This window comes from Neopsephotus bourkii, unplaced genomic scaffold (assembly GCF_033783945.1).
Source record: "Neopsephotus bourkii isolate Nb327-2 ecotype Australia unplaced genomic scaffold, CSIRO-AGI_Nbou_v1 NB_234, whole genome shotgun sequence".
Lineage (NCBI taxonomy): Eukaryota > Metazoa > Chordata > Aves > Psittaciformes > Psittacidae > Neopsephotus > Neopsephotus bourkii.
In genome coordinates, this window is record NW_026900744.1 from 18,320,977 (window position 1) to 18,343,893 (window position 22,917).

Consider the following 22,917-nt stretch of genomic DNA (forward strand, 5'->3'; position numbering starts at 1 on the left):
ATAAACTAGGAAGTAAACAGAATGTGCTTAGGTCTTGACCATTTCTAGTTCCTGTGACTTTAAACACAGGTTGGAAAGAATACCTACCGTTTTAGCTCCTACTGCTGTCTTCTGCATCCAAACAGGATACCAATAACCTCATCAAGGCTCATGTGTTTAGGAGAGGAGTCTGCAAAAGATGGCAAATGCTCATTGAAACTTTTTCATACAATTTTAAAATCAGAGTAATAGGATGAAGACAGTATGTAAATTGATCTAGAATAATGTGCAAAGATACTGCTTAGTGGTTCATTTCCAAAAGAGAGGACTAATTATGTAGGAGTATAATGATTCAGATTTTTTTTTTTTTTTAAGAATTATGTTGCAATTTGCCAGTTGGTTAAATGAAAGATTGTGCTTCAGGACAAAAACTCTTACACAATTTATATAGTCATTAAGAACAAGTGGGATTCATGTTTCATTGGGGCATTACAGGAAGTATTACAATGCCAATATAATGGATAAAAATAATGTACTAACCTGTGATCATCCCTGACTTCCAAATCTGGCTATTACATTCTTGATTAAATCATCCATTCCAATATTTCATTGTGTAATGACGGCAAGAAGGATCCTTATGCTTACAAACACTGATTTAGATTTCTGTTGGTAAACTTTTTAAATGTTCCTGTTAATTTCTTTAAAACAACAATAAAACAGATTAAGAGTCACAATTCCATGCTAATCTTCCCAATTTACACTTATTTTGTAACTCATAGTAAGGCTCTCACTAAATTAAAGATTTTTGTACGTGTCTTAGTCTTCTGTGTTCATAAAATCCCAAATGCCTGTGAATACAGGAAGAAAACCCTGGTTTCATAAATATGTTTATTCAAGCACGGATCCTTGATAAACATTAACTGTTTTGGGAGAATAAAACTAAATAATACAGATTATTTCTTTAGTATAACAGATAGAAATAACACATTTAGCTATTATCACTACATTTTATAGAATCATAGAATAGTTAGGGTTGGAAAGGACCTTAAGATCATCAAGTTCCAACCCCCCTGCCATGGGCAGGGACACCTCACTCTAAGCCATATTACCCAAGGCCTCGTCCAACTTGGCCTTGAACACTGCCAGGGATGGAGCATTCACAACCTCCCTGGGCAATCCATTCCAGTGCCTCATCACCCTCACAGGAAAGAATTTCCTCCTTATATCCAATCTAAATTTCCCCTGTTTAAGTTTTAACCCATTACCCCTTGTCCTATCACTACAATCCCTATGAAGAGTCCATCCCCAGCATCCCTATAAGCCCCCTTCAGATACTGGAAGGCTGCTATGAGGTCCCCACGCAGCCTTCTCTTCTCCAGGATGAACAGCCCCAACTTTCTCAGCCGATCTTCATATGGGAGGTGCTGCAGTCCCCTGATCATTCTCGTGGCCTTCCTCTGGACTTGTTCCAACAGTTCCATGTCCTTTTTATGTTGAGGACACCAGAACTGAACACAGTACTCCAAGTGAGGTCTCACGAGAGCAGAGTAGAGGGGCAGGATCACCTCCTTTGACCTGCTGGTCACACTCCTTTTGATGCAGCCTATGATACGGTTGGCTTTCTGGGCTGTGAGCACACACTGAAGCTGGCTCACAGCAAGTGAGGACCTTGCACTTGGCATGGTTAAACTTCATGAGGTTGGCATCAGCCCACCTCACAAGCATGTCAAGGTCCCTCTGGATGGCATTCCTTCCCTCCAGCGTATCAACCGAACCACACAGCTTGGTGTCATCGGCAAAGTCGCTGAGGGCGCACTCAATCCCTCTGTCCATGTCAGCAATGAAGACGTTGTACAAGACCAGTCCCAACACCAATCCCTAAGGGACACCACTCGTTACTGGTATCCAGTTGGACATTGAGCCATTGACCACAACTCTGTGTGCGGCCAGCCAGCCAGTTCTTTATCCACCGAGTGGTCCATTCATCAAATTGGTGTCTCTCCAATTTAGAGACAAGGATGTCGTGTGGGACAGTGTCAAATGCTTTACACAAATCCAGGTAGATGACATCAGCTGTTCTACCACTGTCCATCAGTTCTGTAGCCCCATCATAGAAGGCCACCAAATTGGTCAGGCAGGATTTCCCCTTGGTGAAGCCATGCTGGCTGTCACCAAGCACCTTGTTTTTCATGTGCCTTAGCATGCCTCCCAGGAGAATCTGCTCAAAGATTTTGCCAGGCACAGAGGTGAGACTGACTGGTCTGTAATTCCCCAGGTCATACATTTTCCCCTTATTGAAAATGGGGGTTATATTTCCCTTTTTCGAGTCGTTGGGAACTTCACCTGACTGCCATGATTTTTCAAATACGATGGCCAGCGGCTTAGCAACTTCATTCACCAGCTCCTTCTGGGCCTGCAAATGGATTTCATCAGGACCCATGGACTTGTGCACGTTCAGATTTTTAAGAGGGTCTCGAACCAATTCCCCTCCTACAGTGGGCCCAAGGTCTTCATTCTCAAATCAAGGTCTTCATTCTCAAATCAATTCATCAAATCATCCTCAAATCTCCATTCATTCTCAAATCAAGGTCTTCATTCTCACATTTCTTGTGAAGTTAACATGAAAATCTGTCTACAAATAATGTGTCATAAACCAGAGTGGAAGATTAACCTCACCCTGTGTAGCTTTTCCCTTGTGTCTAGGCATCTAGCTCTGCAATTTTTATCCATGCTTCTGTCTGCATGTGACAACCCAGCTTCCTTTTGCTGTCTCAAGTCCTTGGCTCTGGCCTAGTTACTTCTGACCTGACATTGAACTGTTTTAATTGTATCTCAAGGTCACATAGTCCTCTGCAGTTTGGATGTTGAACTGGTAATGCTCTGCATGCTTTTTACAGTGGCATAAAGTGTTTAGAAATGCAGTGATTCTAGATGCAGCATCCTACACAATGACTTCACACAAGCACTAATCCAATAGAGCCTCCAGCTAGGCATATACATGTTAAAAAATATCTGGGGAATAAGAAAGGACCACTGAAAACCATTTTTGTTCTTATGTTTGGAAATAAATTCAGACAAATTCCTTGTTCTCATGTTCTCCAAGTTCATGTTCTCATAAAATGGGAATGAATTTGATGCTACATTGAAATGTTAAATAATGAGCTGTTAAATAATTAGCTCTCATAATCTTCTGAGTCAGTAAGTCAATACATGCTAATGCTACAAAAACATTATCAGTACTTGCTGTAACTTAATTTTAAAATCTCTCCAATAGCCCAACTGTAGCTCAGATACTGTGTGATACAGGAAAGCTCAGTGTGGCCCCAGTGCATCTTACCTGCCGTGCTGCTCTGCAGCCAAGAAAGCTACAGGGGACCTTCTCCAGCAACAAGCACGAGCTGTGTGCTTTCCTGGGGGTCTCGTGGGTAAAGCAACAAGGTCTTTTCCTGCACAGCCACCTAAGTGGGAAAAGCAGTGATCTGTCTTTCCTTCCCCTATAACTAAGAAAATAAACTAAACCCCAAGCCCTAAGTTTTGCTGACATAAATAAGCCACAGGAGTAAGAAGACAGGAACCACACGGTGTACAGAATACGGAAAGGTCCCTCCCTATCGTGGGCACCAAGGGCGAGCAAATGGCGGGTTGGAGACTTAGGCAGGCTCCGAACACAGAGAGAACTCCTCAGGCTACTTAGCCTATGAAGAGCCACAACCCTGATTCCAAAGCCTGGCTCCTTCCGCCGTGACCGTAACGACGATGAGGTGAAAGAAAAACCCGCTCAAAAGGCGAAGGAAAGTAGCAAAATGGTATATACTATCCGCCGACCTCAGGGCTGCCTGCTGTGGTAACAAATACTACAACACGCTTCCCTACCTAGGTCTTTTAATAGCCCACGCTGTGACTCGGCTTTTTCCCCCACGTCCTACCCAGCCTGCCAGGGGAGGAGGGCGCAGGAAGGGGCGGGCGGCAGGCAGCAACGACAAGGCGGTGCAGAGAGGAGGCATCCGACGCACAAGATGGCCGCTGCTGCAGCAGCGGTGCCGACGAAGGAGGGGTGGCGGGTCATGGCGGTGGAGGAGTCCCGGGGCCTGCGGGTGCTGAAGAAACAGGGCTCTGCGGCCGCCATTGTGTGCCGTAGCTGAGGGGGTCGGTGACCGCTGCGGGGAGCCCGGCCCGTGTGGTAAGTACGCTGTCTTCTCTACCGTTCGCTGCAGAGCTCCACTGCGGGGAGCGGATTGACTGAGGTGCGGGGAACAATGGAGTGGGTTTCAGGAGCGGTAGTGGGAGTATGAGGGCTCCGCTGGCCTTCCCGGAGAAGAGAGATGGAAGGATGGGTGCTGAATTGCCCGTGGGGCCTGTACCGCCAGCTGTCTCGCTAGGCCTCAGGCTCCTGCCGGGCTCGATTCGCGAGTGCTCCGGGCAGGCAGGCGGGGAGATAGGGAATTAAGGATGCCACCGTCCTCAGTGTGGGGGACGGAGGACGGAGGACGGCCCAGCGCTTGGGTCCGGCCTGGGGGGGTGGGGAGAGGTGGCATCGCCCTGGCCTATGGTGAGAAGGGACAGGCATCTTTTGTGTGGGGTCTGTGTTTGCTGTTGTTTTTCCGGGGGCTCTGTGTGCCTGGGAAGAAGAGAAAGCGCATCCCTGTGTCGCACTCTGCACAGATAAACACACAACAGTGGGGAGAACAGGGGGAGAAATAAGGCCGGAGACCCCCCCTCTCTTCCCGCGGTCGTTGTGAGGGGACACTCTTCCCTCACCCTCCCCGGGTTGTCGCTCTTTTGTCCGTGGTGCCTGAGGGAAGAGCGAGGTAGCCCCCGGCCTCCTTTGCGTGGGGAGAAACCGTGATAAAGCCGAACAGAAAGTCCACTTCCACTAGTTTTCTGCCATGGAGTTTGTTTTAGTTGTTGGATTAAGAGGGCGAGGATGGGTAAGGTTTCTCGCTAGGAGTGCGGTATTGATGTAGCTGTATTTTAATGTGCTTTGGTGGTGAGAATGTCCTGGTGTCAGTTTTTGTCCTCGGAAGCCATTGTGAAACCTGTGCCGTTTTAAAACGGGGAACTCTGTTGGGTTTTGGTCGTTTGGTGTGTTTGTTTTGTTTTTTTTTTTTTTGTTGATGTTGTGGGCTTTTTATTCCTTAGGAACATTTACTTTTCTCCACATGCATGTTTGGTTTTTTTTTTCTTCAGAGCGGCTTGTTTTGTTTTTATTTAGCTAACTATGAATGACTCTTCTATCCATCGAGTGGTAGCATACTGTTTTCTCTATGCTTTTCCTATATTGAAAATGGCCGAAGTGGGGGGGGAAATGCAAAAATTATTAGAAGGTTCAAAGTAACCTGGACTGTTCTGGAGGTGTTTTAATCGTTGTAACTTTGTAACGTTTCATTTCTTCTGCATTTGAAGTCAGTGAAGTTAATAAGAGGCTTTGTAGTTGTATAAATCACCCAGTGTTCCTTGGAGGATTGTATATCTTACTGATGGTTTCTAAGTTTCATCAGTAGCACTGCGGCTTCCTTCAGTCCATTAATACACAATACTGATATGGAATGATAGTTTCCACTAACATAAATAGCAGATGTTATTAGTTAGGCACCTTTTCCCTGTGATAGCTTATTGCTTTATTTTCCTGTCCTAGAAAAGGTTCTGTCAAAACAGACAGCTTTACAGGCTTCTTTGAGGGAAATTTAGAAATGCAGGTACCCTCAGTGCAGTCTGTTTTGACAACCAGAGACTTGGGTGGTGCGCTTGTCAGTCACTTCTGAGAAGCAGTAACTTTAATGGAGATAAGTGGGAAGTTACTTCTATGTCTTCTGGTGTTTGTGGGTTGTGGTTTATGTTTTTGTTGTTTTTTTTTTTTTGTCAACTTTGTTTTCAAACTAACTTACTTTAAAGTAAAATAATTTAGAAATTCGTGATGGGATTGTTGTATTCTGATAATGATTTTGAAAACTAATGTTCCAATGAACAGATGGATGTATGAATCCAGAAATTACATACATTAATATGTAAGGGTTTAATGCTTATGGACATTTTAGGACATCTAAATTACTATGTGAAAGTGGTCATGTTACAGTAGATGAAAGAAGTTAACAGGATTGCTTTTGGAAATTTATGCCATGTTGCTAGTGATTCACCAACAATCTGGATGGAAACTATTATAAATCTTGTTGAATTAAGCATTGCAGAAGCTGAGAATCAGTGAGTGTCTATTAAAATACTGACTTAATTGCTTTATATGTGATTCGGAGGTCTTGGGTGATGCTGAAGGTGGTCATCTTTGATAATGGTGGCGAAGACTGATATTTTATTTAAGGTCTGTACTTCACAACTAACTAGTGCTGTAGAAGAGTGTTTCATGATACATAGTGAATTGACCTTTCCTATTCAGTAATATATAATAATATGAAGGGTAATGTTTTTTAATTTATTTTTTTTTTTTTTTTTTTTACTTCATGCAAGAGATCATATGGTTCACATGCTAAATAGCTGGGAGAAAATCTTTCTTTCATTTGAAAGAACTTGTGGAATCCTAGCTTTTAAACAATATGAAGTGTAAAGCTGAGCTAGAAAGAAAGAACCCACCTGCATTTATGCTCTCAAACATCCTGAACATCTTAACATAGCTATACAGTGGCCACTGTAAGGTACCTTTTAAGTACGTAATCATTTATAAAGTTTTGTGTTTTTTTTTTTTTCTTTTTGTGAAGCCTACTTGATGCAGCAAACTCCTCAACTGCTAACAATGTGCAGTTTAACCTGTCTACTTCTCAGGAGGGACCTTGACACTTTTGAGTTGGGCTGATGCCAAACTCATGAAGTTTAACCATGACAAGTGCAAGGTCCTACACCTGCGTCAGAGCAATCCCAGGCACAGCTACAGGTTGGGCAAAGAAGAGATTCAGAGCAGCCCTGCAGAGAAGGACTTGGGGGTGTTGGTCAATGAGAAAATGAACATGAGCCAGCTGCAGTGTGCGCTTGCAGCCCAGAAAGCCAACCGTATCCTGGGCTGCATCAAAAGGAGCGTGACCAGCAGGTCAAAGGAGGTGATCCTGCCTGTCCTGGGTTTAGCAGCAGCAGTCATTTTTCTCCTTCTTGGTAGCTGGTGCAGTGCTGTGTTTTGACTTTCGGGCTGGGAACAAAGCTGATAAAAATGATGTTTTGGTTTGGCCAAGGACTTTGTGGGCCTCATGCTCTGCCAGGGAGGAGGGGAGCCGGGAGGAAGCAGAGACAGGACACCTGACCCAAACTGACCAAAGAGGTATTCCATACCACAGCACGTCATGCCCAGGATGGAACTGGGAGGGACCCGGAAGGACAGGGTGGACTGCAGGGTTGGAGGAGGTATCGGTTGGTGCTTGGTCGGGCTGGGGGGAGCAAGTTATCGGTTGCCTGGTGATGGGGTGTTGTATTCTCTTCCCTTGTTATTTCCTTTATCATTACTATTATTGGTGTTAGCATTAGTGATTTGTGTTATACCTTAGTTACTAAACTGTTCTTATCTCAACCCGTGGGAGTTGCATTCTTTCTGATTCTCCTCTCCGTCCCTCCAGGAGTAGGGGGAGGGCAAGAAAGGGGGGGAGTGGGTAACAAGCTGTCTGGCTGTGGGTTAAACCACGACAGTTCTTTTTGGCGCCCAACGTGGGGCACGAGGGGTTGAGATAACGACAGATCTGACCGTCACAATGCTGATTTATTGGTCTCAGAGTTGTTCCCTTGATCTCACAGCTTCAGAATGTTGTAACTTACTTAGAGCCGGTATTTGCTGTGTTAGTGTTTATCAAGTGTGGGGCTTGGGCTAAGGTTCTTGTCTCACTGTACTTTATGGCAATGACTTGTAATACGGGCGGGCTCCAGCAGCAGGGCGGGACGGACGTGGCCGTGGACTGGTCCCTGCCCGTGCGGCTGCTCCTCACCGTCCTGGCCCTCGCCCTCGCCTCCGTCTGCGTGAGGCTCTGGGAAGCCGAGGGGGGGCGGCCCCGGGAGCCGGCGGCTGCTGAAGCGGCCCGGGAGAGCGGCCCCGGGGACCAAGCGGGAGCGGGGCTGGAGGCCGGCAGGGAGCGGCTGCCGGTGGAGGAGGTCGGGGCGGTCGAGGAGCGGGAGGAGGCGGCGGAGGAGCCGAGCCCCGCAGAGGAGCCGAGCCGCGAGCCCAGCCCCGCGACGGCCGAGAGCATTCCCCGGAAGCCGCCCGCCGAGCCCCAGGAGGACGCAGGAGACCCCGCAGCATTTCCCAGCAAGGCAGAGGAGGAAGAGCTGGACTCAGGAAAAGAGAAGCTGGTGGTGGGAGAGCCGGCAAGCACAGCAGCTACACCAGCCCCAGTGACAAGTACAGCAGCATTGCTTGAGAGTTCTGGTTTTGAATGGCGTTTGGGTACCCTTGGGACCTGCCTGCTGATTGTGATGGTGTTCACTATGTTGGCACACATGCAGAGTGTGTTTTACCCACCACCATTGTGTCTGATCCCAAAATTTAAGCAGAGTCGGATTTGGGTCTTGTCTGGGGTTAGACAACAATATGGGAGGACCAAGAGGCTTTCCCCAAGGCTGGACAGCCATGAGTGGCAGGGCGTGTGGGACAGTATGGGCAAGTATCTAGTCCACTGGGCCCCTCCAGTGCTTTGGAAACATTGGAGATGGAAGGACAGTGAATTATTTTAAGCCTAGTGGGCCCATGACCCTTAAGGCCAACAGAGCAGAGATGCAACATCGAGATGGACTCATGATCGAGGGGTGGACTTAGCAATGGACACTATTGCCCAGGTTATTCATGAGTGTGAAACATGTGCTGCCATTAAACAAGCCAAATGGTTAAAACCTCTTTGGTATGGAGGACGATGGCTGAAGTATAAATATGGGGAGGCCTGGCAGATTGATTATATCACACTGCCACCAACCTGCCAAGGTAAGCGCCATGTGCTTACCATGGTGGAAGCAACCACCGGATGGCTGGAAACGTACGCTGTGCCCCACGCCACTGCCCGGAACACTATCCTGGGCCTTGAGAAACACATTTTGTGGCGACACGGCACCCCAGAGAGAATTGAGTCAGACAACGGGACTCATTTCCGGAATAACCTTGTAGACACTTGGGCCAAAGAGCATGGCATTGAGTGGGTATATCACATCCCCTACCATGCACCAGCCTCTGGGAAAATCGAAAGCCCATCAACCAGATGTCTTCAGGCCATCAGCGACTAGCCCTGACTTCCCTTCAACCATCATCCCAACAGAGAGCGAACTTTGACAGAACCAGACAAGTTCTACAGTAAGGGAATGATCAGCATCAGCAGGCAACGACCCAATACTGCACGCGGCCTCTCCTGAAAGACTGTTACAAGAGATGGAGCCTGACATCATGGACCAGATGGACTCAGCAGCTTTATAGGGACTAGTCTTTGCACTAAGATAGAAGTGCACTGAGATCGGAGTGATGGTATATTGAAAATGTAGGATCTGAGCATGACGTGAATGGTATGGAATAAGGGGTGGATAATGTCCTGGGTTTAGCAGCAGCAGTCATTTTTTCTCCTTCTTGGTAGCTGGTGCAGTGCTGTGTTTTGAATTTGGGCTGGGAACAAAGCTGATAAAAATGATGTTTTGGTTTGGCCAAGGACTTTGTGGGCCTCATGCTCTGCCAGGGAGGAGGGGAGCCGGGAGGAAGCAGAGACAGGACACCTGACCCAAACTGACCAAAGAGGTATTCCATACCACAGCACGTCATGCCCAGGAGGTAACTGGGAGTTAGCCGGAAGGGCTGGGTGGACTGCAGGGTTGGAGGAGGTATCGGTCGGTGCTTGATCGGACTGGGGGGCAAGTTATCGGTCGGCTGGTGATGGGGTGTTGTATTCTCTTCCCTTGTTATTTCATTTATCATTACTATTATTGGTGTTAGCATTAGTGATTTGTGTTATACCTTAGTTACTAAACTGTTCTTATCTCAACCCGTGGGAGTTGCATTCTTTCTGATTCTCCTCTCCGTCCCTCCAGGAGTAAGGGGAGGGCAGGAAAGGGGGGGGGAGTGGGTAAAAAGCTGTCTGGCATTGGTTAAACCACGACACTGCCCCTCTCCTCTTGTGAGACCTCACCTGGAGTATTGTGTGCAGTTCTGGTATCCTCAACATAAAAAGGACATGGAACTTTTGGAACAAGTCCAGAGGAGGGCCACGAGAATGACCAGGGGACTGAAGCACCTCCTGTATGAAGATAGGCTGAGAAAGTTGGGGCTGTTCAGCCTGGAGAAGAGAAGGCTGCGTGGAGACCTCATAGCAGCCTTCCAGTATCTGAAGGGGGCATATAGGGATGCTGGGGGGGACTCTTCATTAGGTACTGTAGTGATAGGACAAGGGGTAATGGGTTAAAACTTAAATAGGGGAAGTTCAGATTGGATATAAGGAGGAAATTCTTTCCTCTTAGGGTGGTGAGGCACTGGAATAGGTTGCCCAGGGAGGTTGTGAATGCTCCATCCCTGGCAGTGTTCAAGACCAGGTTGGACGGGGTCTTGGGTGATATGGTTTAGAGTGAGGTGTCCCTGCCCATGGCAGGGGGTTGGAACTTGGTGATCTTAAGGTCGTTTCCAACCCTAACTATTCTATGATTCTAAGAACTGTTAACCTGGAGGAGGTGGTGTATTTGTGTCCTCCTGCCTACAGGTCCATGGCAACTGCCTGCAAAGTTTGTCAAGCCTTGCCATGAGCTGGACAGACAAGTGGAGGAACCCAATGCTTCAGCTACAGTAGCTGACTGTGAATACCCCAATTAGAATGAGATAGAGGAAGAGAAAATAAATGATTGCAAAACATCACTTGGGGGCAGCTGAAAAGTAACGGTTTGAATATATGTGTGCTTGTAAAGTAGCTATTATTAGAGGCTGTGATTTTGTGTATAAAACCACTTCTATTTACTAGACAGTTGCTAGTAAGAAACGACACCTTATATTGTATGGATTTGTCACTTGTAAAAGAGATGTTAGAGTATGCAAATTTGCAGCAGCTGCTAGAAAATGCTAAGGCAAAAGCTAGAAAGATTCTAATACAATGGTAGTGCTGTAAAGCAAGTAATGGAACAAATTAAGAGGGTGGGAGAACTCCCCTGGTAAGACATTTCTTTGGCTAGTCCCTCGCTGCCATCATCATCTTCAACATGCTACTGCACCCTGTAATAGTTACTCTGCTAATGTAAATCTGTGTGTGCTTTGCCCTGACTTGTTACTGGATGAAGCAGGTGAAACCCTGCATTGACAGCAAGGTGCGAGGACTGAGGTTGACCAAATGCCTGCTACCACTGTCAAGGGCAAGACTGGGTTGGCCTCTGTGTTTGCCACCAAGAAGAACTTTCAGCTCTGCTGTTGGCTGCAACCCAGCTGGTGTGGAGCGGTGGGGACACATGCCATGCCAGACCTTGATGTGAAGGATGGCCTCACCTGTTATCAGAGAGCCATACAGGAGAAAAAGGGAAGGCCCAGCAGCCTGCAGTTGGCATATGTTGGAGATATGATCTAGCCCAAATCCCCTGCTCAAGTAGGGTCATCCAAAAGATACATAAAACTAAAAGGGGGAGATGTGGAGACAGTGTTCTCATGGGCAAATGGATAATTGGTACATGAACTCTGAATAATCCCAAAAGATACAGCAAGGCCATGAGAGGCCCGAGGAAGCTTAAGCAAGCAAGATAAGGAGCAGTTGGAATTCACTGAGTTATGAGAACTGTGGACTGTTGGCAAGCTTTTGAGGTCAAGTTCTCACACCTGTGCTTAACCAATTATATGTTAGTCACTAAGGGTCTTCAAGACATGCATCCAATCGTGATACGCCAAATCACTGTGTTTGTAAGCAATAGTATATAAGGAGTTAAGGCTTTGCAATAAACGGCTTTTGTCTTATCGTATTGATCTCTGACTGAGTCCATATTTTTTCTGCAGCACCTACTCATTGTGGAAAATTATTTTTCCCCTGTGGATTCAACAGATCATATTGCAGGTGGAACTGTGTGGTTTTATGGCTCTTCCTGCACCCAGTAAATCAGATGGTTGATTGTAGGAGCATGCCAAGTAATACTGGCTGTTAGGCCAAAAAAACATCTGACTGAAAGTACATGAGATAAGTCATAGGGAAATTTGTATTTTGAAGTTACTGCGTTTTATTGCATTTGGTAATTAATATGAAACTATTATAATACAGGAATGAAGATACAATATGCTTCTGTTGTGAAAGGTTGTTATATAAACATTCTGTATTAGATGAAATTTCAGTCTGACCTTGAAGATTCTGTGTAGGCTATATTACAGTAATGCATTCTGAACTCTGTGGAGGACTCAAGATAACTGAGAAAGAAAACCACAGAATATTTACTAACGCTGTGTTACTTTCCTTTCTGTACAAAGATTTTCCACAGTGCATGTTGAATTAGGTGCAGTTCCCATCACTTAGTCCGACCACTTGTTTTTCTCAAGAAGTGTGTCTCTTGATGGTTATCTTTTGGATCAGATTCATTTTCTTGGTTACCAGTACAGCAAAAGTTGAAATGGTGCTAGATTTCAAAGGGCCAACTGGTTTCCTAGTGAGTTGTTTTTTTTATTTATTTGTGGAAATGCATAATGGGCAAGAAGGTGTAAAAGTCCTATCAGCTTATTGTAAATAGATTTTTCTGATACAAAAAGACTTTCTAGATAAAGTGCTTGAGGAAATACTTTTTCTGTTAGTGCATGGTAGCAGCACATCATGTGCTATCAGCTGGAAAGAGACTTTTGTAATAGAAATAGCAAGATTTTGAAATAATTTGTTGCAGATTTATGTTGTCGGAAGCAGTGGCAGTTGTGTGCTGCTCTTTTGGAATTTGTAGAGAAGTGTGTTTCATGCAAGTGTAACGGGTGTCCCTGCCCCTTTTCTGAGGCTTCTTACTAAACCAGTGAGAAGGAAGGCACCCTCATGTGGTCTAGGGCAACTCTGAGCAGGTAGAGATGGCTTATATATGTCAGCAGCATAATTCGGAATTCTTATGCAAGCAGACTTTTAAAAGTTTGCAGTAGGACTGGCATAATATCCACAAGTAGGTATTACTTTTAAATTTGAGAAGGTAGCTCTTGACTGTGGCTCAGCCAAATGGCACCAACCATTTGAAAAATCACAGAATCATAGAATGGTCTGGGTTGTAAGGGACATTAAAGACTATCTAATTCCAACGTGCCTGCCATGGGTAGGGACACCTTCCACTGCATCAAGTTGCTCAAAGCACCATCCAACCTGGCCTTATACACTTCCAGGGACAGGGCAGCCACACTTCTCCAGGCAACCTGTTCCAGTGTCTCACCACCCTCACATTAAAGAATTTGTTCTTAATGTATAGTCTGAATCTATCCTCTTTGAGTTTAAAGCCATTCCCCCTTGTCCTATCAGTACATGTCCTTGTAAAAAGTCTCTCTTCAGCTTTCTTGTAGACCTCAACTTTAGGTACTTGGAAGACTGTTACAAGGTCTCCCCAGAGCCTTCTCCAGGATGAACAAGCCCAACTCAGGCTGTCTCCATCAGAGATGTGTGTCAGCTCTCTAATCATCTTCATGGACCTTGTCTGGACTCACTCTTAGCAGTCCACATGCTTTTTCCATTGGGAGCCCCAGAGATGACTTCAGCATTATTTCACACAGAAAAAGGACCTGGACATCCTTTTGCAGACTTTTGCATGAAAGCTACTGCTCAGCTGGCTGTTTAATTTGAGTATTTTTCACCACATGTAGACTAATAGAGAAAATCTTAAAATACTTGATTGTGTGCCTTTATCACTTTTGTACAATCTTAGCTACACTGTTCAAAAAGAGAAATAAGGAATATGGAGAAAAATCTTCATATGAGGGATGATTGGGAGGAGGAGAGAGGAAGCAAGGGAATAGGATTTTGACAGACAAAATAATTGAGATTTTTCTGTTACACAGCATAAGAAATGGAGCTGAAAAGTAGAACAGGTGTATCTGAAGGAAGCAACAGCTTTTTCATATGCTTCATGTGGCAGAGGTTGCTATGTAATTTGAGACAAAAGAACACAGAAGAGTATTTGTGTCACATGGGTAATGCTATGGTAAGGTGAGTCTTGAGTTCGGTTTTACAAAAGCTGAGGGTTTATTGACAATTATTCATTCCAGCCTTGAAGTTGCTAAAATAGCCGAAGGTGACATGTTCTTGCTGTATAGATCCCTCTCTACTGATACCTTGTGACAAGTCTTGCAAAACCACTTTTTTTTTCATCTTTCACATAATGTATTATTTCTCAATCACACAAATTTTTGGAATCTAGGCATGCATAATCTGAGACTTCTGTAGTAGGATTGTACTTCAGCTACAACAGAAGAAATAGTGTGTGGACTAGCTGAAGTAACTGCAGTGTGCTGGTTTGGAAGAATCTCAATCTTGCATGCAGCTCCAGGTTTGTTTGTTTGTTTTAACAAAGGAAGTTTCTTTTGTCTCCTCCCTGTACTGTGCCAGTTTAATAGGTGTTTTTTAAATGATTTTATTAACTACTGCTTAAAAGCAGACTGTAACTATTAACATAAAATCTGGGAATTCCAAATGTCAGTATTTTTCAGGAAGCTTCTGTATAGACCCTCTCAGGATAAGCTTTGAAGGCTAAGGTGTGGTTGTTTCAAAACCTGTTGTTTATAATAAAATTCTGATCAGATGACAGAACAGTAGCGCTTGTAACCTGTCTCTAAAGGTCTTCTCAGAACTTCCTCCTAAATTAATTTCTAACAGAGTTCAGTTCAAATGGTGAGCAAGTCGGAAGGCTTTTCAATTGCAACTTTCAACTTCCTACTGTTTTGAAAAGAGACTTCTACTAGAATAGCAAGAATCTTGTCTCTTATGCACTGAAGGTCTTGAGGGACCTGCAGCTAATTATTTTTGATAAATTGTGGCAGTGTTGGTTTCCAACTCAGATTTTAAGAGCTGTCTTCTGCGTGAAAGGGGTGAGGTTCAGGGAAGGTATTACCAAGTGAATGAACTGAAATGCATGCTGAAGGGGTAGTTTTAATTAGCTACTTGCTTATAAACCAATTTCTGTGGAACACTCCCAGTGTTCAGTAGCATTCAACTTTCTCTCTGCTTTGTTTTTAGTGTAAATATTATTCATACTGACTTAGCACTTTTCACTTTTTGTAGCAGTTTTACTTGAATAAGTGAAACTCATGTTTTATCATAGAATATGTGTAAAAAAAAAAAACAAACCCTTGAAAAGTAAGTGAAATAAAATTCTTACTGTTGACTGACATTTCTTGTAAGTCACATTTTTTTTCAGCTTGTTTTCTGTTCCCAGCAGCCCCATGTTACCAGTCTAGAATGGAAGTCCTTCAGGTACTATTTCATGTCAGGAACTGTACAAACAGATTTAAGTGTTATGACTTCCTTATCCAGTGTCTGTATCTGATGAATCTGGTACTTGTAATACAGCAAGACTTAAGTAGTTTGTGCCCTTTGGTTTAGGTTGTGTTGTGGGGTTTAGGTTTTGGTTTTGTTTTTTTTTTTGTTTGTTTTAAATTCTGTGCTAAGATGCAAGAGCTAAAGGAGAGACCTTGAAATTAATGGCCACGAAGTTTGAAAGAAATAGTAGAAAGTGAATTTTGTTAGCTTATGTGGTGCTCTGACATTGTCATGCTGCATAAACTTTAAGACCACTAATAATTCTGGCTGGTATGCAGACCTAATGAGAATTATATCTCATGTTTTCCGAGTGTAAGATGTTCTCTAGGAGACTCAGAAAATTTCCCCCTGCCTTTAAAAGTGAATGTTATACTTACGAAATCTTAAAAAATCTGCTTGTGTCTAGTGAAGCAGTTACCTCTGTCCATGATGTTTCACGTTTTAAAATTTGTATTTCATTTTACAAAAATCAAGTCTGAGTTTTGTGCCATAATTAAGTTCACTGAACGGTTTGACGAGACAGGAAACAGCAAAATGCTGTCCTTCACATAGGAGATATGGAAGAAAGAGTAGGCATGTATGCATACTGTGAAGCAAGTCTTAGCCTCCACCCTCTATAAATAAAATCTTCACAGTAATGTGTGATCTGTTTTCTAGCTTGGTTACATGAATATTTCTCGATCTGTTTTAGAGCAATTAGGAAGTCTGTTTTAACTGGCATTTGGGCAATTGTTTTTAGACATATCTGAGGAGCTCAGGTGTTTACATGTTGTGTGCTAAATTGACACAGTACTCTGTTGTAAACAACAGAACCAGTTAATAAAACTTACAAGATCTTGATAAGAGTTCCTAGAGTACTGAAATTGTCGTTGGTCAGCTGTGTTAAGTAAGTATTGTGTAGGTAGACATGAAAATTCAAAAATTATTGGAAGCTGAAAAATGCCTAGCTCTTACTCAGCAGCATCTTAGTTTTACTTGTTTTGTAAAGAGAATGGAGAACGTGAATTTGTTTCAAAAATAGATCAGAACAGGGCAGTCTGACAAATCACTGAAGTAGTTACAAAGAAAATACCCCTCTTACATGAATCTTTCAAGACTTGCAATGACTTTTCTGTAAGGATCTTTATTTCTTTGACTGATAAAATGCTCTCTTTTCTTGTAGGGTTGGGTTTTTTTGTTGGGTTGGTTTGGTTTTCCCTGGATCCATGAATGTCTTCACCTCTTCTGTTCTCTTTAATGATGTTTCATTCTCTGGTATTAGCTACTCTTCTTCTAAGGAATTTTTTTTCTTTTTTTAAATTTGTTCTAATATGAGCTTGTATTCAGTTCAGCTAATGCAGGTAACAGGAATGGCATGCTGCCTATTAATTTCATTGCTTTGACAGTTCAGACTTGCAGCATGGGCTGTTTGGATAATGAAGCAGCCATGGGACTCTTTGTTCTTGGACTTTACTGGGGGCTATTAAAATGTCACTGCTTCCTCTGGAGCTGGTGAGGAGTTAAAGAACATTGTTCATGGTGCACTCCCTTGTGATTGCTTTGGATGTTGCTGTAAATTTGAAAGGAGAAGGATAAAAATAACTTAGGCTAAACTGGCTTGATGGGATAGACTGGGTAAGTTAAACTAGAGGCTAGGACTCAGGCTGTCCTTCCTGTTTATGAGTCACTCTCCTGTTTAACTGCGTGAAAAGGCCTCCTGTAGGATAAATTAAAAGAGAGGTCTTAGTAGTGCTGCAAAAAAACTTGCAGTTAAAATGGTGAATTTTAATTTTAGTCTTCCTTGTTTAATCAGGTCTTAAGGATGGAAGCCTGGACACTGTAACTTCTTTGTAGGACATTTGTACATATAAGTGGAAAGAAAATGTTATTCAGGTGAGAATTAGTTAAGCAAAGTGCTTTGAATATTCCAGATTATTTTAAATATACTGTTTTGTGGCTAGCTGTTGTTAGGTTCTACAGAAAAGGTGTGAACCATCAGGGTTGTCTTCTGGAGTTGCTAAAGCTTGTGTTGGTTCTTAGTCTTTTGTTTCTGTGTTCTGTATTAAGTCATGTGATTGCTGTCTAAAGACACTGCTTCTGTGATTCCTTTTAATGTCATTTGTCTACTGTGTTGGACTTTATGTAGAGCCTTTACCTGTGCTGAGACTGCTTTACTTCATGATTCCCTCTGTTTTTCTCTCCAGAATCATCTACTTCACTTGCCAAGCTTAAAGGGTACATGGGTGTGCAGGATCTTCGGGGAGACTAATAATTTGTTTTACATTGATAATTGTGATATAGTGCACAGAAAAGGTGCTCAAAGTAAGGGTTGAATGTGTTTGGGAACCCTTTAAATGTTCCCATCTCCGCTTTTTGGAAGAGTAAAAGGCTGCCTATTGTTAACAGTAGGCAACTGGAGGTAGAAAGCATAACCTTGTGCTGTCTTGTGTTGGAATGCGTTGGGGAACATAACTTTTCAGTATTCCCTTCAGTGATACTGCTTAGCATTTTGCTGGTAACTCAGCATAATCATTAAAGTTCATTTGGAGTGCAAGAGAGTTCTAGTTTTTAGATTACTGGGTTTTATTACTAAAAAGATAAAGTGAAAGGCAGTGGACAGCTCTCCTAAATACTTTGCCAGAGAACAGAAAGGCACAGCCCAGTTGGTACTTGCCAGGCTAAAGAGCTGTGTTGTACTAAGTCATGTTAATATGCAGTGTTCTGTCTCATTCCCAAATTTCTGTAGCATTTGGGAAAAGGAGGGAATGAAAATAAGACTGAGAAGATGACATAAAATACCTGGCAAGTTGCTTTCAGGTTTTTTGTGGTGTGGTGTTTTTTTGTTTTGGGTGGGGGTTTTTCTGGGTTGTTTTTTTTGTGTGTTTTTTTGTTGTTGTTGTTGTTTTTTTTTGTTCCCCTTAAGCATTTATTCCTATGCCAGGTGTATTGGAAATTAACCACTTGGGTTATTCTACACTAAGTGTTGAAGTTTCTGCACTGTAGTTCAAAGAAATGAAGTTTTCCAGCCCCTGTTTTTTTAAGTTTGAAGGTTTATGTGGCTTCAGCAGAGAGAGCGAGCTGTAGTTAGCTTTTCTGGTCACTCCTTTCTCAGTGGAACTTCAGTCAAATGTTTCTAACAAAATAGCACACAAGGACTGGGTGGGGATGTCTCTGGGTGTGTTTCTGAGAAGGAAATATATGATCACAGGTATTTTTATGTGGGTTTTCAGCTTCACTAGACCAGTTTAGAATAGAACAACTTGAGCTATGTCAAGCTCGAGTGTGATGTTGTTTCAGGACATACCAGGAAGAAAGGTGTTCACAGAAATGTTATTGGTAAGGTAAATCATACTCTGGTGTTTGAGGACGTAATGGTGTGGCTGTTGTGAGGCACTGTGTGACGAGAATGGGGTGTGGTGTCAGTATTACTCACTAGCTATTAAAACAATCACAGGCATATATTCTTTTATTTAAAATCTGAAGGGGAGTAGGGGGGAACATTCTGCTCTGTCTTCCTGTGACTAATATCACCTGGAAAGTGGAAATGTTAGTTATCCTCCTCCACCACCTTCCCCAGGACAGGGAAAAAAGAAGACCTTAGACCAGTTCGTTTGCCAGTTTATGTGACAGTAACTGGGAGATGCTTCAGAAAGGAGGAGTGACAGCAATCCTCTCCTTCAGGCACACCTGATAATTCATTAATGTAACTGCGGAACTTAGTGTAGCTTTTGAGAAGTGGGAATGGAATCAGTCATGTTGATGTGACAAGCTGGTATGTGAGTTGTCATTACAGAATGAAAATTGACAGTAAGCCTGTGAAAATCGAGTGACTACAGTATCCTAATAAAAACATTTAAATACTTTGTCCCTGTTAGGTTTCATATGTTAACATAATTCCCAGTACAATTATGAGGGTTTTAGTAATGCTGTTACAGGTGGCTTTGGCTAACAGATTTTGAGAATTTTCTTTTTTGAGTTGTCATTCAGTTTTGTCTTATTGTCTTTGCTTTTATTCCCAAACCAGTGAGTGGCAAAATACAGTAAATGTTTAAAGTAATGTTGACTGCATGGGTGGAAAGATGGTGTCAGTGCCTAGTTTTCCCTTCCTATGCCTTCTCACACATTTGGATACTTGCTGTTTAATAAGAGGCTTATACAAGGCAAGACAGAGGGAATTTAAATTATCAAGTCATAGAAATACTGCCTGAACAAGGTTTGTCACATACCTTGGATTGGTGTGCAGGAATAGAAGTGTGATTGGCAGCTAAGTGCATTCATTCTATTCTGAGACTCTAAAAGAGAGGAATAACAATAATGGTAAAGTAGCTTTCTGTGCAGTCTATATGTGCAGTAATTGTGAAACTTTTATCAGATTTACTCTGAAGGTACTAGAATAGGTAAAATTGCAGTCAGGGTTTGTGAAGATGCAAACACTTGTAGTCTTGTAGCAGTCTGTGATGGTGTGCCTAATAAAAGCTATTGGTAGGCTGTGACCACATCAAGGATTAAATTCTTGAACAAGGTTTAAACATCCGAATGAACTACAGAGATGTTTAACTGCGCAGCTGTTTCTGTCTTCGTCATCCCCAGCACTGTCTTTCAGCCCTTAGTCTTCCATGAGAGAGGTCTAATCTGTGAATAAACTTAATTAAGAGAAGTTTACCCTTTGCTTTTAAAAAGGTAGACTAGTTCAGCATGCTATGGAGAACCGTGTATATATTTTTAATAATATAACTCTGGTAATAGTCTGTGAGATTGTGTTGTATGTATTTTTTATTTTACATCATTCCAGTTGCTGCCATAATATAGTTGTAACATGTTTTCAGAGGTGAATACATCCTTTAAGATTTAGCATTATAAACTGGAAATGAGAAAATTGTTCTTCATTGACTGCTCCATTTAGCGCAGGTTCCATGCAAAGTAAGCAGTAAATGAGGGAACTTTCTTCTAAAAGACAAACTTATATGTCGGGAATAAAATTGTTCTTACAAGTCCAAAGCAGCAAAATTCATCAGGTTGGCACTGGATTTTTAATAGATAACTTCCCTGGATTATTAGTTTGTCCTCTTGCTTGGGTGATTTTTCAGGTTATGTAACTCTAATGTTCTATAACTAGAGTTATAATTCAAAACCTCTTTTGAAGAGTATGTAAGATAACTCTTTTCCCATTTGAATTCAGGTTCCTGCCAAAAATAAATATATCTCATTAGTGACAGGAGGATCAGTGGGATGTTGGAGGTTTGAATTTTTTCTCTTATATAAGACTCTTGCATTGTTTGCTATATAGGAAGGAGAAGTATTTTTAAAAAAACCAAGCAAACATAATAAACAAAAAAAGCAGCAGCTTTCATTTTTGTGGTTAAACTGAGATGTTCACTGTTACTTAAGAGTAGGTGTTTAATGGAAACCCTGACACTTGAGCCTTTTGTTTCCGCTCATTAAAACCAGGAGTGCTATTTTTAATGATCTTGTAAAGCAAATATGCTATTTTTATGAATCTGAAAAGTAAGAGAGGCTAACACAAAAGCAGCAAAATATTTAAATTTGGTGGGTTTGTTTCTTTCTCCGTCTTATTTTTTCCTCCTTTTTTTCCCCTTTTTCCCCTCTTATAATTAAAGGTTACATGAAAAGTCTCATTCAAAAGGAGTATCTTGCCCCAGGCTATTTCAGGCCTTTGGAACTGCTCTTTTTAGCAGTGCTACAAATTGAATCACTGGGTGCTAGTAGCATTTAAAGCAAATGAGGCTCAATTACATTGAGTCAGAAGCACCTGAATTAACCTGCTTTTCAGCAGCACTTCTGTGACCTCTCCTGCTGATATTTAAAGACTTTAAGCCCTGTGTGAATGGTGTTTTAGCACAGGTTTGTCCTTGCTGAGTAGTGTTTGGATTTTTATGACAAAACTATGCTCAGAGGTGTGGACAAAATCTTGAATAGTATGTTGACTAGGTAACTTCTTTTTTATGCAACTGCTAGAACAAAGCTGAAACTTCCCAGGCTCGGTGCCATTTCTGCAGCAAGCTGCTTCTTAACCTTGGATGACTCCTGAGCTTTAGCGTAGATTAGGTTATGTTGTTAAAACATAATTTGGGCGTGTGTCATGGAAAAAAGCAGAATAGTCATCTGTGAAACTTACATTCTTTATCTTGATATTCCTGCTATTATTGCCACTGAAGCTACTACAGGGCTCGCCAAAGAAGGGTAACTGCCCTAGTTTGGTCCCTGTAAGCTATTTTTGTATCTGTTGTTGTAGCATTTACATGATTGCTTCTTCGTTTGCAATTCTTGGTTCCAGGAGCAGAAGGAAAGCTTAGTTACAGACTGTTACAGCATTCTTTCATCTTCTTTAGAGAGCACTTTTCTCAGTGCTATAACCATGATGAGCTGAAAGGATGGTTTTGATTGTATTTTTGTGTTTTGCGCTGTCAAACATGGGTTAATTCTAGCTATGAAGCATTGTTTTTGAAACGGATAATTTGGGGATAGATTTAGTATAAAGCAACCGTTTTGTGGGTTGTTAATCTCTTAAGTTCCTTATTCCATTTCACCTACTGTCTTCATTCCAAACTGTTAGTCTAGTCATCCTTATTGTTAGGATTGCTTAATAGTATTTAAATGTGTAATTTATCAAATACTTTGGAAGTGGCTTCAATTAATGAAGCCATACTTAAAAATTTGTGTTGCCCTGGCAGTGCTTAAAAAGTTGCTCATGGAACTGCACCCAAAAACTTCATGAATCTGCGTTGATGCTAAAAGAGGTTGTCTTGAAGTTTCCATCTTCTGTGCTTCCTCTGCTTTTTCCCCTTAAGGTTCCATGACTGCTTGACCATTTAACAGTTTTGGAACAGCTTTTGTAGCCTGTCAGAAGCTAATGTGGGAAGGAAAGGGATTTGGGTTTGGTAAGCTTAGGTCCCTGGTGTAGGTGACGTGTCAGAGCTGGCACAAGATTACTTTCTGAGAAGCAGTTTTGACTTGCTCCACTCTAAGCCATGCATGAAGCTGCACTGAAAATGCCCAGTAGGTAGTTTCGTTATCTGTCTTCACTGGCGGTAGAATGAAATCCTGGAAAGGTCTGGATGTTTCAGTTCTCACAAGGATAAGATGGTTAACCCATATAGCCTGTGGGAAGAAATGCAGGTTATTATCTACTCCTTTAGTAGAGGTGAGATTCTTTTGCTGTGATGTTAAATGTTGTCTGAAGTATTACGTTTGTAGATAGTGACTATGATTTGGTCTTTGGGTGTTTTCAGTAATCTTCTAATAGTTGTTCTAGAGAGAGATGAGTGCAGCTCATCTCACTGATCTGTGAGAGAAATGGGGAAACCCTAGCTTATTTTCTATTAGCAAGTCCTCAGTGTGCCTGCCTCTACTTTTTGGTTGTTAGGGCTGCAGTGTTATGGTAAGCAGAACAGTGTTTGACAACTGTTTTTAAATGTGCATATTTTCTCAGAAGATAATTGTGCCATATAGTTTCTTCCTAATGTAGAAATGGTATTACATGGTTGAATGAGCAGGTGCCTGAAGCAGAGGAGCTGGATTCTTGAAGCTGATACAGTTTAGT

The 22,917-nt window shown here is 42.5% G+C and overlaps 1 protein-coding gene across 5 annotated transcripts in view; it reads left to right on the forward strand.

Moving 5' to 3' along the window:
- Positions 1-3,985: 3,985 nt before the first annotated feature.
- RC3H1 (ring finger and CCCH-type domains 1) overlaps positions 3,986-22,917 on the forward strand; it is an 82,406-nt gene continuing 63,474 nt past the window's right edge. For 2 of the 5 annotated variants that reach the window (XM_061345644.1, XM_061345646.1), the window contains exon 1: positions 3,986-4,159. The gene's annotated coding sequence lies outside the window, so the exon portion shown is untranslated. The remainder of the gene's footprint in view (positions 4,160-22,917) is intronic. The other 3 variants (XM_061345645.1, XM_061345647.1, XM_061345650.1) reach the window with 2 other exon arrangements.